General features: G+C 37.8%; 1 long non-coding RNA gene across 1 annotated transcript; it reads left to right on the top strand.

Annotated features, from left to right (window-relative positions):
- The first annotated feature begins 2,469 nt into the window (after positions 1-2,469).
- On the top strand, positions 2,470-5,514 carry LOC141615048 (uncharacterized). The gene is made up of 3 exons (XR_012529579.1): positions 2,470-2,633; positions 3,995-4,080; positions 5,407-5,514. It is a non-coding gene; the product is annotated as an uncharacterized LOC141615048 (long non-coding RNA).
- The last annotated feature ends 15,655 nt before the right edge of the window (positions 5,515-21,169 follow it).

Genomic DNA, 21,169 nt, shown 5'->3' with positions numbered 1-21,169 from the left:
TGTCAAGTCTTGAGCCATCATAGCTAAGACAAGGAAACAACTACAAGCATGGAAACTACACAAAAATGGTAAGAACAATCCTTCCTCAAGGTGAAAGCAAAATCAAAATAGACAAACAAGTAAGAACTTAATCACATAGCACCATCCCCGGCAACGGTGCCATTTTTGACGTGGGCGTGACGTTGTACACCCAATCAAAACACATTTATAATACTCAACATACAACTAGTTAGTGGTAAGTCGAGGTCGATCCATGGGACGGTGTGCTTTGGGTTCTAAGTCTATCTATCTCAATTTATGCTAGTGTCACAAATTGGTTGGGTTTGTAGTTGTGTTCTAGACTAATAAAAGCAATAAAGTAAAACAAGCAATAAAAGGAAGGATGTAAACAAATGATTAAAAGTGCTAGGATATCATGGGCTCATAGGGGATTCATGGTGTTGATCATACAAACATGTTCACAATGTTGCAAGCAATTAATGTTGTAAAGGAACCGAGTTGGTTTATGTCTTACGGTTCATAGGAAGAGTTGGGTCCCGGAGCCGAATCGATTAGATTGTACAACACCTACAAGTTGACTTACTTTCCTCCTATTCAACTTATATGCATGGTCTAACAAGACTCGAGTTGGTTTATATCTTACAAGTCAAGTTGAGTAGATAAGAGATGGTAAAAATGCAAGGATTCATAGGCTTAACATTTCATCAAACATAACATGTGCATAAAGTTGACATCACAACAAGCAAGCAATTTAATTATGAAAACATATTGGATTAAGCATGATTATTTCCCATGTTTATCTCCCCTAATTACCCATTAATCCTAGCTAAGGAACTACTCACTCGTTATCATGGGAAACATGTCATTAATTGTGTCAATCATCACAACAAGTATAAACATGATAATGGAATGAATAAATGAACAATAAAGAGTGAAAAGTAAAGGAATTATACCAACTTAAGATGATCCAAATAATAAAGCAAAGAATAATAGAAGAACTTGATGATTGATGGAAGGTTGTCAATCTCCCAACAAACCCAATAATCTTCAATTACCCAATAATAAACTTGAATAATAAACTTGAACAATAATTAAGGAGAGATTAATGTGAGATTTGTGGAAAGATTAAAGAGTAATCTATGCTAATCTACTCCTAATCTAATCTAAAGAAGGATTTGTTCTAGCTATGAGAGATCCCCCAAAAATCTCTCTATGATTATTTACAAGTGAGGTATTTATGTAGAGCTTCATTAGGTTAACTAAGGCTAAATTAGTAATTACATCTTTGAGTTTAGAAAAGGAAAACGCTAGTCTTTTTGGAAGGATGAGCATCTCGGCGGGAAAATGTCGCGGTCCGTCCGTCCAGGAGGGAAGACGCTCAGATTCATGAGGTGGTGCACGGGCGTCTTCATGGGAATCCGCTCGGATTCTTTGGAGGAATCTGGGCGTCTTTGTTGCTTGGACGCACGGGTTGTCACTTCAGGACGGGCGTCTTGTGTGTAAGCCGCTCGTCTTCTGTGACAGAATCCTTTTTCTTCACTTTCTTTTTATTCTTGTAGGATTGGTCTTTAGTTCTCGCTTCCTCTTCATACTAGTCCATCAAACATCGTTAAATAGCTTCCGAATACGCACGAAAGATGGGAATTTCCGCCTTATTATCTTCTTTCCTACAAAACATACGAAATGCACTAGGAAAGCAAAATAGAAAGCATTTGACGGATAAAATGGTCGTAGAATGTTATAATAGTATGCAAAATAGTCTCAATTAGGGGACTAAATATGCTCAAATAATGGTCACATCAGTCATCCGCCTCGAGCCTCTCCCACCATGAAGGGACCATCAATGAGAGAGTTTGGTGGAGTCCTCTCCAAAACACCACTTGTAAATATATTAACTCTTCTCACTTGTATTTTTAACATTATTGCATTTCCATAAAAGCATGATTTTGACATGAGAGTTGATGAGGGAGTGTCACTAATCTTGCTTGATGAATGAAGGATGTAACACCCGCGAATTTTCCATTTTGACATTTTAAATTTATTAAACTCTTCGATTACTTTATTTCATATTTTTGAATTATTCAATTTATATAATGTTATGTCAAACACGATTTTTATAAACGTATTATATAAAAGCTCGTTTATATAAAAATACGTACGATTAAATTATATCTTTAAGGCATGATTTATATAATGATATATGTATACGTATTTTTGGTCGGATAATAATAATGACTGTAATAATAATAATTTCCGTCTTAATTTCCGTCTAACATTAGACCGTCACATTTTATTTGAGAATCTTATCTTAACACGGACCAATCGTATGTCGACAACACATATCCTATCCACCCCACACTCTACTTTCACATATTATTATATATATTATTATTATTAATATTACGGAGCACTACATTGTTATTGTCGTTGTTTGATCATGCGTGACCCCCACCCCCATTACATCTTCTACTTTCGTCCTTTTCTTCTTCTTTTTCCTCCAAACAAGCACAGCAACAACAACAAACAACACACCATTTTCGTCCCAACCAAACCAAGATCCCGCCTTCATTTCTCAACCAAACTCCATTATTTTTGTACCATTAGCTTCCTCGTCCCTTCCTCGTTCTTTTAAGGTAATAAAGTTTGAGTTTTGACTGAGTTTTCAGAAAGGTCGTCTTAAAAGACAGCTCAGTTCTTTATACTTTTCCTCATTTTGTATGCTCAATTTTAGTTGCGTCTCACTTCCGTCTCATTTCTGTCTTAAATTTCGTCTGAAAATTGAGTTAAAATGGGGCTGTCGAATCCGTCTTATACCCGTGACAAGTGCGGGTTTGGTCTATGTTTTGACGGGTCTGGTGGCCTGCTCTGCGGGTCGGTTTTGGGCAGGAAATGGGGGTGGTTTAACACGATTCTACCGATCCTATTAATTTATTATTGTTTGGGGTTGTATGTAGTATGTGCTAATTGTCGTCAATATGTATTGGTTGTGTGCCGTATAATTTATATAGTGATCTGATCATTGTTTTCATATAATAATCATATGTATTGTTAATTATTGTGAGCCTGGTTAGGTGATGGGTATTTAGGTAGTGTATTTAAGTGAAGGGAATAAAGTTGTGCGCACTAGATTGAATAATAATATGGAGAGGAGATTTGCACAGAAGTTAAACTATGGTAATCTTGTATATGAGAACGACGACGGTTGATCGTTTTGAGACATTGGAACATTAAACATATGAATTTAATAATAGTAGTGGTTGTTGATCATGGTTTGACGTTGAGCTTGACTAGGTTCTTAATGTATTTTAATCGTCTTTTCCTATGACCTTGACTCGTGGGTGAGTAGCTTAGAGCCTTGTACTCTAAGTGTTGAGCAGTTCCTTTAATGGAATATTTGACAATATCGATATTGAAATTGAGATGAAAATTGGTTACTGGTATTGAGTAATGAGTAGGACGGAGTAATGAGAGAGATGGAGTAGAGAGTTGAGATTGAATTAATTATTGGGACGAGAGTGACTATTATAATGTTAGCGTCAGCTTTGAGCGTATAATCATGATATCTGGTTGTTCGGGTTGTGTTGAGCGGGTATGGGGAGTTAGTTTAGGTACGTGTTTGTGGTTGTGTTAACCCCGTATGGTGGCTGGTTGTTAGACCGAGTTTGAGGTTGCCATAATAACTTTTGGGCCGTGTCTATAAATTGTTTTGACGCTAGTTTGGTTTAATTAAAATATTATTTAATATTCGCCTCATGCTTTATATAACTTAACTCGTTAATTATTACACATTGAGTTTATTTGGACTCCACATAATTATTTTGTGGGACTCATTTGATTTTAGTAAATGGGCTAGCTAAATTTAGTAATTTGGGCTAGTCACGGTTATAAATCGTTTTGACGCTAAACTGGTTTAATTAAAATATAATTAATTTCCGTCTCATATTTTTATATAGCGATAATTCGTTAATATCGTCCTTTCACCTAATTATTTTAGGTGACTCATATGTGGTTGAAGATGAAGAATAATTTTGGGTTTTAGAAGCTTTCTCAAGTTATTACTTGTCTCTTTGCTAGCTTAAGGTAACTATTCCGAGTTACTCGACGATTTAATGTCACATTGATGTTGTGTTTGTTGTTTGTTAAGTGTTTAGGAGATTGATAATGTGTTACTTTCGTTTCTCACATGATAGAAATTGGAAATAGCATGAGAATGATATTGTGATAAATTTTGTGATTTGGGCCAAAGTAGGCCAAGACTCTGAGCTGGGCCAGATTGACCAAACGAGTTTGATCAAACTAGGTTTAAACCGGTCAGCCTCGATTTGACCGATGACCCGTCGCGGGACTAGGGTCGAGGGTTTGTCTTTGAGGTGAGATTGGTTGTTATTGGATGTTTTATGTTATGCCTTGATATTTGTAATTATCATTTCACATGTTGGTTGTTGGATAAATTGGTTGCCTTATACTTGAGTCTTCTTGTCTTGTTGCCATTTTAGCTTATTATCATGGATTATGATATTGATGGTTAGCTATAATTTGGTTATTGATGACATTGAGGATATGGTTGGATTGTCTGCTGAATAGACATTTATATAGCCTTTCACATGATAGAATGTTAGCATTATGTTTGAAAGTTGGACTCTTTGCCCCTCTTATGGTTAAGTGGGTGTCCTACTTGTCTTAAGTGTTGTAGGCTAAAGCATTCAGTTGGGACTAGGTCCTAGGTGAGTGACTTCGGTCGATCTCATAGATAGGCCCTTATAGTCTTTGACGAGTGTATGTTCACAGCTTAATAGCCTTTGTGTCTTAGCTTGGTGGGCTTATATCCAAGTTAGGGCATGACCTCCTGACGTACTCTTAGAAGTATGTGGTCAGCTTAAGTACTAGCCAACCCTTTGGTGGACTCCTTCGGGGTACTCATGTGTGTGATCATGAGTCTTGGATGCGTTTCCGCATGTCGCTAGGTCTGCGCAGGTTTAGGACTAGGGTATTGACCTTACCTCGTGGTATAGACTCGAGTTACAGAGTGACTATTGACTGTACTAGGAACTTATGCCTGTCTCTAGATATATTGTCCTTTCTTGTTTGATGATTCTATGAATCATAGAAGGTGAGATGCAAGCCGGCTATGGTTGATAGAGTTTGGATTCCTGGATGTTATGTGATTCACATGATAGTGTAGTATGAGTCGGTCTAGTATTCACATGCTAGGACTATGTGTTGTTATATTGTTGTTCACATGATAAGCACGATTTTCTAGCATCTATATGCTAAGGCTATATGTGATTCGTATTCATATTCTTATGTTTACATGTTATATTAATTATGACATTTCGTGGCTGGGAGAACTCGGAGTTACTCCCCACTGACTGTGGCTTTCGTATTTGTATAAAATGCGATCGACAGGTAGGTGATGCATATATGGGGTACATGGACGAGCTAGCGAGCAAAGTAACCTTGGGACCTAGATTGACTTTATTATTTTGTGACCCTTATATACTTTTTATGTCATATACTTTTAGGGACATATGTCTCCCTTTCTTATATTTGGGTTGTATAACTTTGTTTCACGACTTTAGCGATCTTTCATTCATGAGATTTATTTTGGACCTTGCATGTTTGACACCTTCCCATTTGGATATTTTTATAACAGGTTCAGGTTTCGTTTTCGGTTTTAAAAATTACAGGTTTTTACCCAAATGAACCTATTACAAATATATCCATGCAGTTTCTATCTAGAATTATGTGTTTACTTTTCCGCAATAAACGAGGGTGTCACAGTTGGTATCAGAGCATATTTGCTCCCGACGCACGTTTGTGCACCCCAATATAAATAACTTGACCTTAAAATAATAAACTTGAGAGATGGGTATGATGGGTAGACTTAGGACCTTATGTTGTAGTCTGTAGTGTATTTGCTCTTTGTTAGGTACTAACATGTTGGTTGATTGTCATTTAATAATTGTTGTGTTCTTGGATCAATGACCGTGAGCTTATCTATACGAAGATCAAGATTTGGTGCCTATTGCTGAGGATTGAAGATTTGTTCAACCTTTGAAGAATGATTCTACTTCCTTGAAGATGTTTCTCGTTCTTTTTGTATCTCGCCTTATTCTTAATCTCTTGGTGCTTATCCCCCTTCTAAACTCCCTTCTGTTTTACTTTAAAAGCTACACTTGTACTCCTAACTTGTCCTTTATTCCTTGTTTATCCTCCCTTAACGCCTTTTTGATAATACTCTCTCTTTTGAGGAATGTTGACCTTGGTTGGAAAATTCGACTTTTGAGGAGATTGTTTGTGCCTGACCCTTAATCCTGGTTTTGAGAGGTTGTGATGTTAAGGCTTAGGCAGTGTGATGAGACATACTTAGTGATTCTTATACCTAGTTTCTTAATAAAGTGAGTGTGGTTGTTTAGTGAAGTTATTTGTGTTAACGAGTGTGAGTTGCTTTTGTTGCTAAGGTTATTGAACTTGGTTTTGTTGTTTATGTTTGGGATTAGAAAGGCTTGGGAAGTGTAGTGAGACGTGTCTTGGGATGCTAGTGCTTAGAACTTGACTTAAAATGGATGAAACTGAATGGTGGATTTGAGGATATAGGATTGACTAAGTAGTCGAGTTTGTGATTGGCTTCCATAATCACTTTGGATATGAGGGTTTGATAATGTATATGTTACCGTGTGAGAAATGTTAAATGTGGGATTATTAGTTGGTTTTAGTGAGTGATATTGATTACTACTTGAGGTATGGTATGAGAGTGAGAGTAAGCTACATTATTGGGAAGTATTAGCACTTGTTTTAATAACTAGAAAGGGTAACGGTATGGTTGACACCAATTGTTAGGTTAAAGAACATAGTTTCAATTTATGGTTTTAGGAACTTTGAGGTGATAAAGTGTTGTTACAATTAAGACATTGTTTCTTGGGAATTTGATGGTAAGTAAGTTTTAGGATGTCAAATTTGAAAGAATACTCCTTGTGATGTTGATGACCATAATGGATTGGTGATGTGATTTGGTATTAGTTAGCTCTTGAGAGTTCTTGAGTTGAGAGAGACTTAGTATTGAGAAGAATTTGTTAACCCTATAGTTTTATAGACCTTGAGGTCGCATTGAGTACTTGAGATGATGGGATGATGTTGTAGCTGAGTGTAGTTCCGCTTTTGGGAATCCTTATTATGTAAAAGGATAGAGAAACTTGAGATCCTATTGATCTTTCAGATTTTGGGGTTGGTATGTTACTACCTTGTTTTGAAATGAGAACCTTGTGGAATATTTGAGGAACCTTCTCTTGGAGTTTAGAGCTTGGTATTGGGATTCTTGATTGAAGGTTTACTTTTTGAGGAACCCATAGTTGACACTAGTTGGATACGAATATAGCTTTGTTGGAAGCCTTGACCTTAGGCTTCTGAAAGTTGTTTCTGGATGTTTGAGGATTTGGAGCGATGAGATCACACTTATAGTGGAGTACCTTGTTTCAGGGAATAGATTAGGGTGAGGTAACATAAGCGATTGAGGAAACCCTTGGGAGTGATGTGGTTTTGAGTTTTGTTGTTAGGAAGTTTTCGGAACCGTTTTGAGTGATGTTGTTGTTTGAGATAAGAGTGTCTGGCGTTTCCTTGTTGTCTAAATTCCCTACTTCCTTGATCATGAGCGTTACCGCTCATACCTCTCTTCCTTACTTCATCATACTCCTCTTATAAGTTTGATGTTGGTAACCTATGAAACTCCATCTTTGACACCCTGTTAGGTTCGACTTCAATTCTTACCCCATGAAATTCATCATAGCTCTTTTGATTAGTTAAGCTTGAATCCTTTTAGCATACTTGCACCTATGATGTCTAAGTTACTTTTCACTTCGTGAAATTTCTAAACTTTCAAGCTACCAGTTTCGATTCATTCTTAAAAGTTTATGTCACTTCTGCAAACCTAACCTATTTTTGAAGACTTGAAAATGAAAATTTGATTTAGTTCCCTATTCCTTCCTTGAATATAAACTCATTTATCGTAATTTTAATTACTAGACCCGAGATTTCGTTAAGTTTTGTCCAATTTCTGTTAACTTTGATCTATTTATGACTTCTTTGTCAAAGTTTAATGTTACATTTTCAGGGATTTGACCCCATTTGAGTTTAAAAGTGAAACCTTTATTTCTATTTTGGCTTTTTGGCAAAAGAAATTTTGAGTAGATTACCTTTCTCTTACTTAGATTTTAACGTTGATCGGATGTTAGAACTAGTTATTGGAGACGTTTGATAACTTGTTCTACGCTTGTCGGCGAATAGTTTTTGTTTTAAATTGTCTCTGACTTGGAAAGTTAGCGTTCTTGTGTGCACGACAAGAGCAATTCCGTTCCATGAATGAGACTTATATTTTTGAAAACTCTTCATTAATGTTTTTGAAGGTATTTTGATCTTTGGTTTATACAAATGATTTGCCTTTTGACCTTATCTTTGATTTGGAATGTGATGTTCTTGAATACGTAACGAGAACACATCCGTTCCTCTGATGAGAGTCCGTTCGTTTAAAAATTTTAGTTGAAGTTCTTGAAAGAATTTTGATTCTTACGATAAGTGACCTTTTAAATGTTTTAGTTACCGATTTCAATTCCACTTTTATTTTCATAACCTTCCATTTCTACTTTCAAGTTTCGAGGACGAAACTTTTTAAAAGGTGGGGTGATTGTAACACCCGCGAATTTTCCATTTTGACATTTTAAATTTATTAAACTCTTCGATTACTTTATTTCATATTTTTGAATTATTCAATTTATATAATGTTATGTCAAACACGATTTTTATAAACGTATTATATAAAAGCTCGTTTATATAAAAATACGTACGATTAAATTATATCTTTAAGGCATGATTTATATAACGATATATGTATACGTATTTTTGGTCGGATAATAATAATGACTGTAATAATAATAATTTCCGTTTTAATTTCCGTCTAACATTAGACCGTCACATTTTATTTGAGAATCTTATCTTAACACGGACCAATCGTATATCGACAACACATATCCTATCCACCCCACACTCTACTTTCACATATTATTATATATTATTATATATATTATTATTATTAATATTACGGAGCACTACATTGTTATTGTTGTTGTTTGATCATGAGTGACCCCCACCCCCATTACATCTTCTACTTTCGTCCTTTTCTTCTTCTTTTTCCTGCAAACAAGCACAGCAACAACAACAAACAACACGCCATTTTCGTCCCAACCAAACCAAGATCCCGCCTTCATTTCTCAACCAAACTCCATTATTTTTGTACCATTAGCTTCCTCGTCCCTTCCTCGTTCTTTTAAGGTAATAAAGTTAGAGTTTTGACTGAGTTTTCAAAAAGGTCGTCTTAAAAGACAACTCAGTTCTTTATACTTTTCCTCATTTTGTATGCTCAATTTTAGTTGCGTCTCACTTCCGTCTCATTTCTGTCTTAAATTCCGTCTGAAAACTGAGTTAAAATGGGGCTGTCGAATCCGTCTTATACCCGTGACAAGTGCGGGTTTGGTATATGTTTTGACGGGTCTGGTGGCCTGCTCTGCGGGTCGGTTTTGGGCAGGAAATGGGAGTGGTTTAACACGATTCTACCGATCCTATTAATTTATTATTGTTTGGGGTTGTATGTAGTATGTGCTAATTGTCGTCAATATGTATTGGTTGTGTGCCGTATAATTTATATAGTGATCTGATCATTGTTTTCATATAATAATCATATGTATTGTTAATTATTGTGAGCCTGGTTAGGTGGTGGGTATTTAGGTAGTGTATTTAAGTGAAGGGAATAAAGTTGTGCGCACTAGATTGAATAATAATATGGAGAGGAGATTTGCACAGAAGTTAAACTATGGTAATCTTGTATATGAGAACGACGACGGTTGATCGTTTTGAGACATTGGAACATTAAACATATGAATTTAATAATAGTAGTGGTTGTTGATCATGGTTTGACGTTGAGCTTGACTAGGTTCTTAATGTATTTTAATCGTCTTTTCCTATGACCTTGACTCGTGGGTGAGTAGCTTAGAGCCTTGTACTCTAAGTGTTGAGCAGTTCCTTTAATGGAATATTTGACAATATCGATATTGAAATTGAGATGAAAATTGGTTACTGGTATTGAGTAATGAGTAGGACGGAGTAATGAGAGAGATGGAGTAGAGAGTTGAGATTGAATTAATTATTGGGACGAGAGTGACTATTATAATGTTAGCGTCAGCTTTGAGCGTATAATCATGATATCTGGTTGTTCGGGTTGTGTTGAGCGGGTATGGGGAGTTAGTTTAGGTACGTGTTTGTGGTTGTGTTAACCCCGTATGGTGGCTGGTTGTTAGACCGAGTTTGAGGTTGCCATAATAACTTTTGGGCCGTGTCTATAAATTGTTTTGACGCTAGTTTGGTTTAATTAAAATATTATTTAATATCCGCCTCATGCTTTATATAACTTAACTCGTTAATTATTACACATTGAGTTTATTTGGACTCCACATAATTATTTTGTGGGACTCATTTGATTTTAGTAAATGGGCTAGCTAAATTTAGTAATTTGGGCTAGTCACGGTTATAAATCGTTTTGGCGCTAAACTGGTTTAATTAAAATATAATTAATTTCCGTCTCATATTTTTATATAGCGATAATTCGTTAATATCGTCTTTTCACCTAATTATTTTATGTGACTCATATGTGGTTGAAGATGAAGAATAATTTTGGGTTTTATAAGCTTTCTCAAGTTATTACTTGTCTCTTTGCTAGCTTAAGGTAACTATTCCGAGTTACTCGACGATTTAATGTCACATTGATGTTGTGTTTGTTGTTTGTTAAGTGTTTAGGAGATTGATAATTTGTTACTTTCGTTTCTCACATGATAGAAATTGGAAATAGCATGAGAATGATATTGTGATAAATTTTGTGATTTGGGCCAAAGTAGGCCAAGACTCTGAGCTGGGCCAGATTGACCAAACGAGTTTGGTCAAACTAGGTTTAAACCGGTCAGCCTCGATTTGACCGATGACCCGTCGCGGGACTAGGGTCGAGGGTTTGTCTTTGAGGTGAGATTGGTTGTTATTGGATGTTTTATGTTATGCCTTGATATTTGTAATTATCATTTCACATGTTGGTTGTTGGATAAATTGGTTGCCTTATACTTGAGTCTTCTTGTCTTGTTGCCATTTTAGCTTATTATCATGGATTATGATATTGATGGTTAGCTATAATTTGGTTATTGATGACATTGAGGATATGGTTGGATTGTCTGCTGAATAGACATTTATATAGCCTTTCACATGATAGAATGTTAGCATTATGTTTGAAAGTTGGACTCTTTGCCCCTCTTATGGTTAAGTGGGTGTCCTACTTGTCTTAAGTGTTGTAGGCTAAAGCATTCAGTTGGGACTAGGTCCTAGGTGAGTGACTTCGGTCGATGTCATAGATAGGCCCTTATAGTCTTTGACGAGTGTATGTTCACAGCTTAATAGCCTTTGTGTCTTAGCTTGGTGGGCTTATATCCAAGTTAGGGCATGACCTCCTGACGTACTCTTAGAAGTATGTGGTCAGCTTAAGTACTATTCAACCCTTTGGTGGACTCCTTAGGGGTACTCATGTGTGTGATCATGAGTCTTGGATGCGTTTCCGCATGTCGCTAGGTCTGCGCAGGTTTAGGACTAGGGTATTGACCTTACCTCGTGGTATAGACTCGAGTTACAGAGTGACTATTGACTGTACTAGGAACTTATGCCTGTCTCTAGATATATTGTCCTTTCTTGTTTGATGATTCTATGAATCATAGAAGGTGAGATGCAAGCCGGCTATGGTTGATAGAGTTTGGATTCCTGGATGTTATGTGATTCACATGATAGTGTAGTATGAGTCGGTCTAGTATTCACATGCTAGGACTATGTGTTGTTATATTGTTGTTCACATGATAAGCACGATTGTCTAGCATCTATATGCTAAGGCTATATGTGATTCGTATTCATATTCTTATGTTTACATGTTATATTAATTATGAAATTTCGTGGCTCGGAGAACTCGGAGTTACTTCCCACTGACTGTGGCTTTCGTATTTGTATAAAATGCGATCGACAGGTAGGTGATGCATATATGGGGTACATGGACGAGCTAGCGAGCAAAGTAACCTTGGGACCTAGATTGACTTTATTATTTTGTGACCCTTATATACTTTTTATGTCATATACTTTTAGGGACATATGTCTCCCTTTCTTATATTTGGGTTGTATAACTTTGTTTCGCGACTTTAGCGATCTTTCATTCATGAGATTTATTTTGGACCTTGCATGTTTGACACCTTCCCATTTGGATATTTTTATAACAGGTTCAGGTTTCGTTTTCGGTTTTAAAAATTACAGGTTTTTACCCAAATGAACCTATTACAAATATATCCATGCAGTTTTTATCTAGAATTATGTGTTTACTTTTCCGTAATAAACGAGGGTGTCACAAAGGATGTAGCAATTCGAGTGTGGGGTAGCACGCTTATCAATAAGAAGAAGGAAGAACAAAAAGGAGGAAAACCACACGGGCAGACCTGACCTCGCGAAAACTAAAGGCAATCCGGGCGTCTCCTAAGAGAAGCCGAGCGTCCTGGCTCTAAGACTCTCGTCTTGGTAGTGGTGAATTTGAAAAATTGGGCCTGTTTAAAAATCTAAGCAGATTACGCAGAAGACGCTCGTCTTGAGAGCAATCCGTGCGTCCTGGCTGCTGGCAAAATTATCATTCCTTGCTGTTTAAAAATCTGAGCGTCCTCTAAAGGATCCGCACGTCTCTTGCAGAAATCCGCCCGTCTTATGAAGAATCCGCGCAACTAAACACGGGTTAGAAAATCCAGACTGCACTGACTAAGGATCCGAGCGTCCTGAGCTCGATCCGCCCATCTCTATCTGCTCTTATGATTTTCTGCAGAGCAAGGATCTGCTCGTCCCAGACACGGCCCGCACGTCTCCTTCCCGTGTTGCTCTTCTATTTCGACTTTTGCATTTTCCAACCCACCACCCATGCTATGACACCTCATCCTTCATTCCACTATAAAACATAAAGTCCCCTCCCATATGACTCAAATCACACCAAAAGCACTCATTCACTTCTCTAAATTAAAAAAACACCCAAAACCTAGGGTTTCAAGAAGGTTCTCAATAACAAAGAATATCTTCATCTTCAACAAGCCAAATTTAAAGATCTACTTTTAAAAGATGAGACCAAGAGGGTCCTTGCCTAGAGAAAGAAGAAGACCAAGAGTAATTGGAAGCTCTTCCACATCTCACCTCAACACATTGAGGAGAGAGAATGAAGAAATAGTTGATCTCTCAAGACTTAATGAATTATCCAACATCGAATTCGTCAATGATGTCCAAAGACTCGTCTTTCATCGTCTATATGGTAAGAACATTCTTCCTACTAAATTCATGTGTCATGCAACCTTAAGAAAGCTAGGAATTTTTCATGAAACCGAGGCACTCTTTGAGTTATTTGGCCTTTCAACCATGTTCAACATGCATGAACTCACTTATCGGCCCTTAGTCCTCGAATTTCTATGTTTTCTGAAAATTTCTACCCTGAACAAGACGATTTATGTGGAGTTTAGACTAGAGAACACAACTCGAACCATGACTCTTGTGGAATTTGCTAATGTGTTGGGTTTTGATGTATCGCATGCCCGTACATCAAGACCGCGAAATTATAGCATAACACCTCTATGGCGAGCTTTGACGGGTCGTGATTTCTCCTTGATCAAGGAATGCTCGGCCTACTACATTCAAAACCCCATTATTGGGCTCACTTACCGGTTTATCGCAAGTACCCTTCTAGCTCGCCGCTATCCCGCAATTGTTAATAAACTAGATCTATTCTTCATGGAGTCTTATTTGAAAGTACAAGGGAGGAGCAGTTATCACTTCAACGCCCCCCTAGTTCTTCTTGAAAGATGGGCAAAGTTCCGGAATGGGGATGACGATGGTATGATCCACATCGTCAATGGGGGACTAATAACAAGGCTTGCAAAATTCTTTAATCCCAATTTCAAAAACAACAATGCTTTTACACCTCTTCCGGGCAACACCAAGATTGATGAAATGTTGATTCTCCGACAATACCATTGGATAGCCCTTGAGGGCTATGAGAAAAGGATTAAGTGGTTAACGAAAGGAAGCGCCCCCCCCATTTTTTTTTCCAATGGAAAGTTTAACAAGGATATCACCTCAAAGGGGTTCCCTCTCTCCAATACCATCTTATCTCACCCCAACTCAAGCAAATCAAGCAAATCAAACCCCACCTCGTACCCAACCTCAACAACATGAACCTGAAACAAGTGACAAAGCGAAAGTTTTTATCCCGCCCTACCCATTCCCATAACAACCGTATAATTACCCAAATCCCTTCATTCTCTCGAGAGACGACTTTGTCACGGGTCTGCTTCAAGACATGCACCAAAAGCAATATGAAGGAAGAGTGGACAATTACTACGCTCTCTATCCACAATTTCACCGGTTGGCCCAACAAGGGCATATTAGTGAAGAGGGAATGCTTCCCTCTTGGGCACAAATGGATATCCTCTTTCCATACTCGGAGAATGCCAACGGTGGAACACATGGAGTAGGAGAAGAAAGAGGGTCAAGCGGCGGTGATACGGTGGAAGTCAACAGTGAGGAGCATGAGTTCATGGACTTTTATGAGAGTGATGAAGTGCAAGGAGATAGTTATTTTGGAGGGGATGATGATTGAAGAATCTTTATGAGCTAGGGGGAGCGGGCACGAGGCACCTACCATGGCCAAGGTGAAGTTTTTCTTTCCCCTCTCATTTTTCATGACAAGAATTTCATATCTTTTCTAACTTGGTTAACATTTGATTGTTTCAATTTTGTGTGGTGTCCTCGTAAAAAGGAAGGACTATTATTCCACCTTGGTAACATCTATGTGATGATAAATTAATTGCTCCCACTTTTGAAAAATCTAAAATGACAAACTAGTTTCATGCATTGCATACTTGTGCATGAACTCCCCCATTCTTACACTAGAAATAATGTCCTATTTGGCTTGGGAAGTTTAAGCACAAGAAATGGGAGGTAATTCGAATTAGCTCTCCAACCAATAAATTCATGCATCATATAGTGTAGTTTAGAATGCATTTAGTGTAGAAATCATGCACTTTCATATAGCTTGCATAATTCCCTGTCGTATTCTCCATTGAGGACAATGCCCATACTAGTGTGGGGATGAGGAATTATAACTTGATTTTTAAATCAAAAAAATGATAAAAATTGAAAAATTTTGAAAAATAAAAAATTATGTTCTTTTGTTCCATAAAATCAAAAACCCTAAAAAATTGAAATTTTTTGAAAAAACCAAAAAACATGTTCATTTCCTTAATAGTGTAGTATTGTATATATTGTATATACTTGTTTGTTTGTTTGTCTATCTTTTTTCACATTGATCGACTATGCCACATCCGAGACATGAGGATCATGAAGACCGCATGGTATGATCTTTCCAATCTCCTTTTTCCTCTTTATGTTAATGACTATGTGGCTTTATTTTGATTGATGCGGTATGAAACAATGTGATTATAGGAATTGCATTTAGCTTATATGGCATACTAGTTGGTAGAAGTATATGCATTAGGTTGTATAAATGATAGTTGCATCATGGCATGTAGTTGCATTTAGGAAAAATTTTGTGAAAGCATCTATTTGGGAAACTTGACAAGTGTATATAAGGCCCTTGTAGATACTCTTTCTTCTTGAGAATTTGCTCACTAGAATGCTTCTAAAACACCCTACGATGTGTCATGCTAGTATCCTTTGACCCATGGATTAAGGCCTAGTCAAGAGTACCTTATGGTGTGATAACTCCTTGGCTACTGTTTATTCCAAGGTGACCCTTGATGCCATGCAACCATCTTCCACATTCTACCACATTTTGTCAACAAAAAGGGAATGGGCACAAAAATTATCAATTTGAGTTCAAGCATTGAAATGAAAAGAAATCAAAAAGTTTGCAAAATGCATCAAAGAAAAGAGGAGTACAAAAATAGACTCCTATGCTTCAAATATAAGCACCCTCGTTACTAATTGGGGTGACTTTGAAAATGTTCAAAAGAAAATGCAAAAAGTTGAAATTATCAAGCATCAAATGCCAAACATCAAGAAATGGCAAAAAGAAATTGTTCTAAAATGTCAAATGCCACAAGAAATTGGGGGGAATAACAACAACATCAAAAGCAAAATCCGACATGAAACTTAAAACACATCGATCCCTTTTATCCATTGAATCAACTTTTGTGCATGGTGGAGAAGGGACGACCCTTCTTCTTGTCTAGGCAAGAAGGGGAATTCTGCGATCCTCCAGTGTTTCTAACACCATGTGGAGTCTACTCTAGACGAAAGCAATTAACGATTGAGGATAAAGGTACCCTGGCTTGACACAACTTGGAGGTGATTCATTGCTATCCTCTTAGGCTTAGTAGCTTGAAGAAACCGTATCTATAATGGAGTGTGTACCCTTAGATTGTTTTCCTTATAGATAAATTTTGCCACTTAGATGAGGAAAGTGGCTATTCATTTTTGTAGATACATCCATTACTTGTTTTTGTGTGCCTAATGCTTGGATGTGTCGCCATTTTGGCAAGCCCCACCTTGCCTTGCAAGAAGGTATCCTACCTCATGGTTGTCTTGTTGTAAGTTTAAGGGGCGGAGTGAGACCCGCTAGTTGTCTCACATCGGCAAAATTAGTAGATTAGTTTAAATAAAGGTCCTAGTTTTAGTCACCTCTTTACCCGGGACGAGCAAATGTTTGGTTTGGGGATTGATGCGACTCATATTTGAGCACATTTAGTCCCCGAATTAACCTCGTTTCTATGCTTTTTAGAACATAATTGTGTCATTTTCTATCTTTAGTTCCCCATTTTGCATATTCTTTGAGGTTTTGTCTCCTTGGTAGGAAAGAATGGCTAATCTTGCATTCACATGGTGAAATGGAGCTAAATAGATCGCATCTAATGACCAAGCATCAAAGAGAAGACCAATACTAGAGGCCTAAGTATATAATAAAGTGAAATGGGCAACGATGAAAGGATCCTTGCATCCCCGAGATGATCCTTGCGGATTGTGAAGGAAGAAAAGAAGAGAAGTTGTCTGCCCAGGAATCCTAGTGGATCCGGGCGTCTCCCAACAGCATGATCCTGGCGTCTTGTGCCCAAGACGAGCGGATTGCAACACCTTGATCCGAGCGTCTTCCCCTGGATCCGAGCGGATCCTAAGTCAGAGAGCCCGTGCCTTACCTCAAGAGGCACGGATTGTGGCAAGACTAGCACATGGATATGCTCATTTCCTTCGAGAGGAGCATTTCCTCAACTTTTCTTAGGGTCTTAATAGTCATTTAAGCCCTTAGTAACCTTAATCTTGGTACCTAATCTTCAGTATAAATACCCCTTTGTACTACCTAGATTAGTATCAAGCTTAAATAAAGTTTTAATCAAGTTGTAATCTCATCCTAACACTCTCAAATTAGTCCAAATTTAGTTGTAATACGATTTATCAATATTAATCACATCTTAATCTTTCCTTATTTTCTTTATTTTTCTTCATTTATTTTGGGTAATTAGAAGATTATTTGGGTTTATTTGGAGCATTGACAACCTTCCATCAATCATCAAGTAATTTTATTATTCTTTGCTTTATTATTTGGAATCATCTTCATAGGTATAAATTCTCTCTTAATCTTGTTTAATTATTGTTAATCACTTTCATTTATTCATCATGTTTAGCTTTGTTAGTTTGATTGACAATCTTATTAGCATGTTGGACTTGATAATGAGTGAGTAGTCTTCTAGCTAGGGTTAATGGGGAAGTAGGGGAAACAAACATGGGGAATGATTTATGCTTAATCTAATGTGCTTTCATAATTAAATTTCTTGCTTGTTGTGATTTCAACTTGTGCACATGTTATGTTTGATGAAATGCGAGCCTATGAATCCTTGCATTTTTTACCCATCACCTATTTCTTCAATGAGGCTTGTAAGCATATACACCAACTCGAGCCTCATTAGACTATGCATATAGTTGAATAGGAAGGATTAAGTCGGCTTGTAGGTGTTGTACAATCTAATCGATTCGGCTCCGGGACCCAAACCTTCTTAGGGATTGTAAGCTTATACACCAACTCGATCCCATCACAACAATAAGTGCTTGCTATATAATCGAGAACCTGTTTATATGATCAACTCCCATGAATCCCCTATGAACTTATGACACCCTAGTGCTTTTAATCAATTGTTTACATCTGATTTTAATCGCCTTTCTTGCTTTCATTACTTTACTTTTATTTTGTTAACTAGTTTAGACCAATCTCATCTCAACCCAAATTGTGACACCCTAAGACACAACCATTTACGATTGAGACTCCTACATCAATACATGTCCCTTGGGATCCGACCATTACTTAACTCTTTACTAAGAGTAGTTTGTGAAGTTATAAATATTGTTTGGTAGGTAGCTTTTCACGACGAGCATAAAAAAACCGACACCAGGGTGATTTGCGACGGTTATATTATAATTAAATCCGTCTTCAGACAATTATACCAAAAACCCCCAAATCGATTTCTAGGGTCACCCAAGTCGACATATACACTACACTAACTAAGCTAGTAATCAAATTTAAAGGATGATAAGATGAAATTACTTACGATTTAAGGACGAATAAGCTAGTAAATCGTCTCCAAAAAAAACAAGTCGAAGTCCACCTTGACCACCCGTCGTTCTCGGATCCTTCTTCTCTTTTTCCTTCGCTTTTTATTTTGTGAAAATAAGGTAATATGTGATGTATTTTGCATCTATTTATACTTTGGGCACTTGGGCTACCCAGATCTCGGCCCAACCGAGATTGACTATGTTGTTTTTATCTGTTTTGACTTATTAATCCCGACTCGGAATAGCTTATCAAATATATATATATATATATATAATGCTAGTTAAACTTTATAAATTACGGGTATTACATTTTCCCCCCATAAAAGAAACCTCGTCCCGAAGTTTACCCATACTACTAACACAAAACACAACAAATATAGAAATAAGAGGTCTTAAATATCGGATTATTACACTTAGGACACGGGACACATTATTTAAATTTAAGAAAATATATATTTTTTAGTTATAAACGTTCTGTTTTATTTTTGTAAAAGTATTTGATATTAAATTCACATAAGTAAAGGTAAAATTTGGCCTTCATTATAACTCGTTTTCATTTCTCAGCCAAACACATATTCTAATCAATCTCTTTCAACAGCTCATTTTTCATCTAAAGAACATCATTCACCCCAAATAATGTCCAACTACCAAGGACACGTGCCCAAATACCATGGACACACGTCGTTTCGTGTCCAAATAAAAGTAAAAAGTTAGACACGGCTTTATAGGTGTCCGACACGTTTAGACGTGTGTCTGACGAGTGTCGGTGTCAGACACGGGACGACTGATTAAGAGAAGTGTCTGTGCTACCTAGTGTCCACCTCCTCCCACACACCATCAAGGTTCGTGCCTTTCGCCTCCACGAATGTTTCCGCCTCATTTCCACTTCCTTGGTAGACATTGCCAAAATATATCCCGGCATCACCCATATTAATAGGTCACGTAAGTGTCCTACACCGAAAAAGATGTTACTAGTCCAATCCGATGGTTGGATACGATAGGCATTTAGACTCCGGTGGTGTCTCCGTCTCCGGACCAAAAGCTAGGGTGGTGGGCGGGTCGTACTCCTTGGTAATAAGCCACCTCGTGCATGTCTCTCAACACTAGGTCGGTGTTCACTTGGTGGATGAGGTACGATATGGGGTAGTTGGAGTCAAAGGTGGGTTGGTTTTGGCCAAAGTTCGCGGCATAAGGTGGGGTCATCATTGATGTAGGCATAGAATGGGAAAAAGAGGTATGAGCTTGTTCGATGGGATCATGAGGTGGTGAAGGTAGTAGAAGGGTATCCCGTTCCATGCTACCATCCTCAAGGTCAAAAGTGTGGCTACTAGGAATGGTGTACCGTGGGGCCTCGGGGTGGGGTCATCCCTCCCTCTCCAAGGAGGAAGTCGGGGGTAGCCTTTCAACGGTGAGGAGTTTCATATGCCAATGTTCATTAACTCTCCATGAATAGGTATCCTTCTCCTCCCCATCCGCAACCCAATACTTACCCTTCAACCATGCAAGATCAAAATAAATAACTCCCCTAGACATGGGTACATCCACCGCCCCCGGTTCATAAGCTAGCAAGTTATTGGCTAACCAAGTTACCAAGGTCCCAAAATTTATGGAGCACTTGTCCGACCCGGTCATTCTCCCAAGGGCAAGACACACCGTAGATATAACATTAAAGTAGAAACGCTCTTCACGGTGGGGGTAAGGTAAGAACTCAAGATCAACACCTCCGTGGAGTTGAGTTTCTCGGGTATTTCCTCCCATAAAGAATGTTGGTCAAGGAGCGCAAGAATATCTTTAGAACGGGGTGTTCGATATCACTAGTCTTCATGTTACTCAAACCAATCTTTCCCTTACTCGTGTAGAGTTGAAAATACCTCGCAGCCTTCATGTCCTTCTCAACCTTATCATGGTGACCCTCGACTCGCTTACCCACTCCCAACTGTTCGGAAAAGGCATCACGACCTAGGTTGAAGGTGGTATTATTGAGCCTAAAACTCACATCATGGGCTTCCTTAACGTAGGTGAAAGAGCTCAAAAACTCGAGAGTGAGGTTATGGTAGCTTATCTCCTCTAGGTTATACAATATCCAACAAAAGAACCCTAAAGATGTCATGTACCTTTCTTTCTATTCCCAAGGCCTCCAAGGTACTTACCGATATGCACTTTGTTGGGGCCTTCCTTCTAGTGTCTAAGACCTCAAAGTTACTCCGGTGTTCTTCACTCCCAAAGGCTATCGTAAGCCCGGAAGGTTGATGGTGAGCGATGCCCCTTGTTGTGGTTGGCGGCCATTCCTTCCACAGCCGGTTCTAGTGTTCCTTGACATGATACAAGAGATACAAGATATGAAATGGGAAAGGTAAATATTTGAAGTCAATTTTTAATATGGATAAGAATTTTCTCTACTTCTCAAATTGGTGGATGACAAATAAAAAGAAATCCGAATATAGTTTTCTTGTATTTTGACCAA

The sequence above is a fragment of the Silene latifolia genome, chromosome 11 (assembly GCF_048544455.1).
Source record: "Silene latifolia isolate original U9 population chromosome 11, ASM4854445v1, whole genome shotgun sequence".
In the NCBI taxonomy this organism is placed as follows: domain Eukaryota; kingdom Viridiplantae; phylum Streptophyta; class Magnoliopsida; order Caryophyllales; family Caryophyllaceae; genus Silene; species Silene latifolia.
This window is presented reverse-complemented; position numbering and strand designations above follow the sequence as displayed.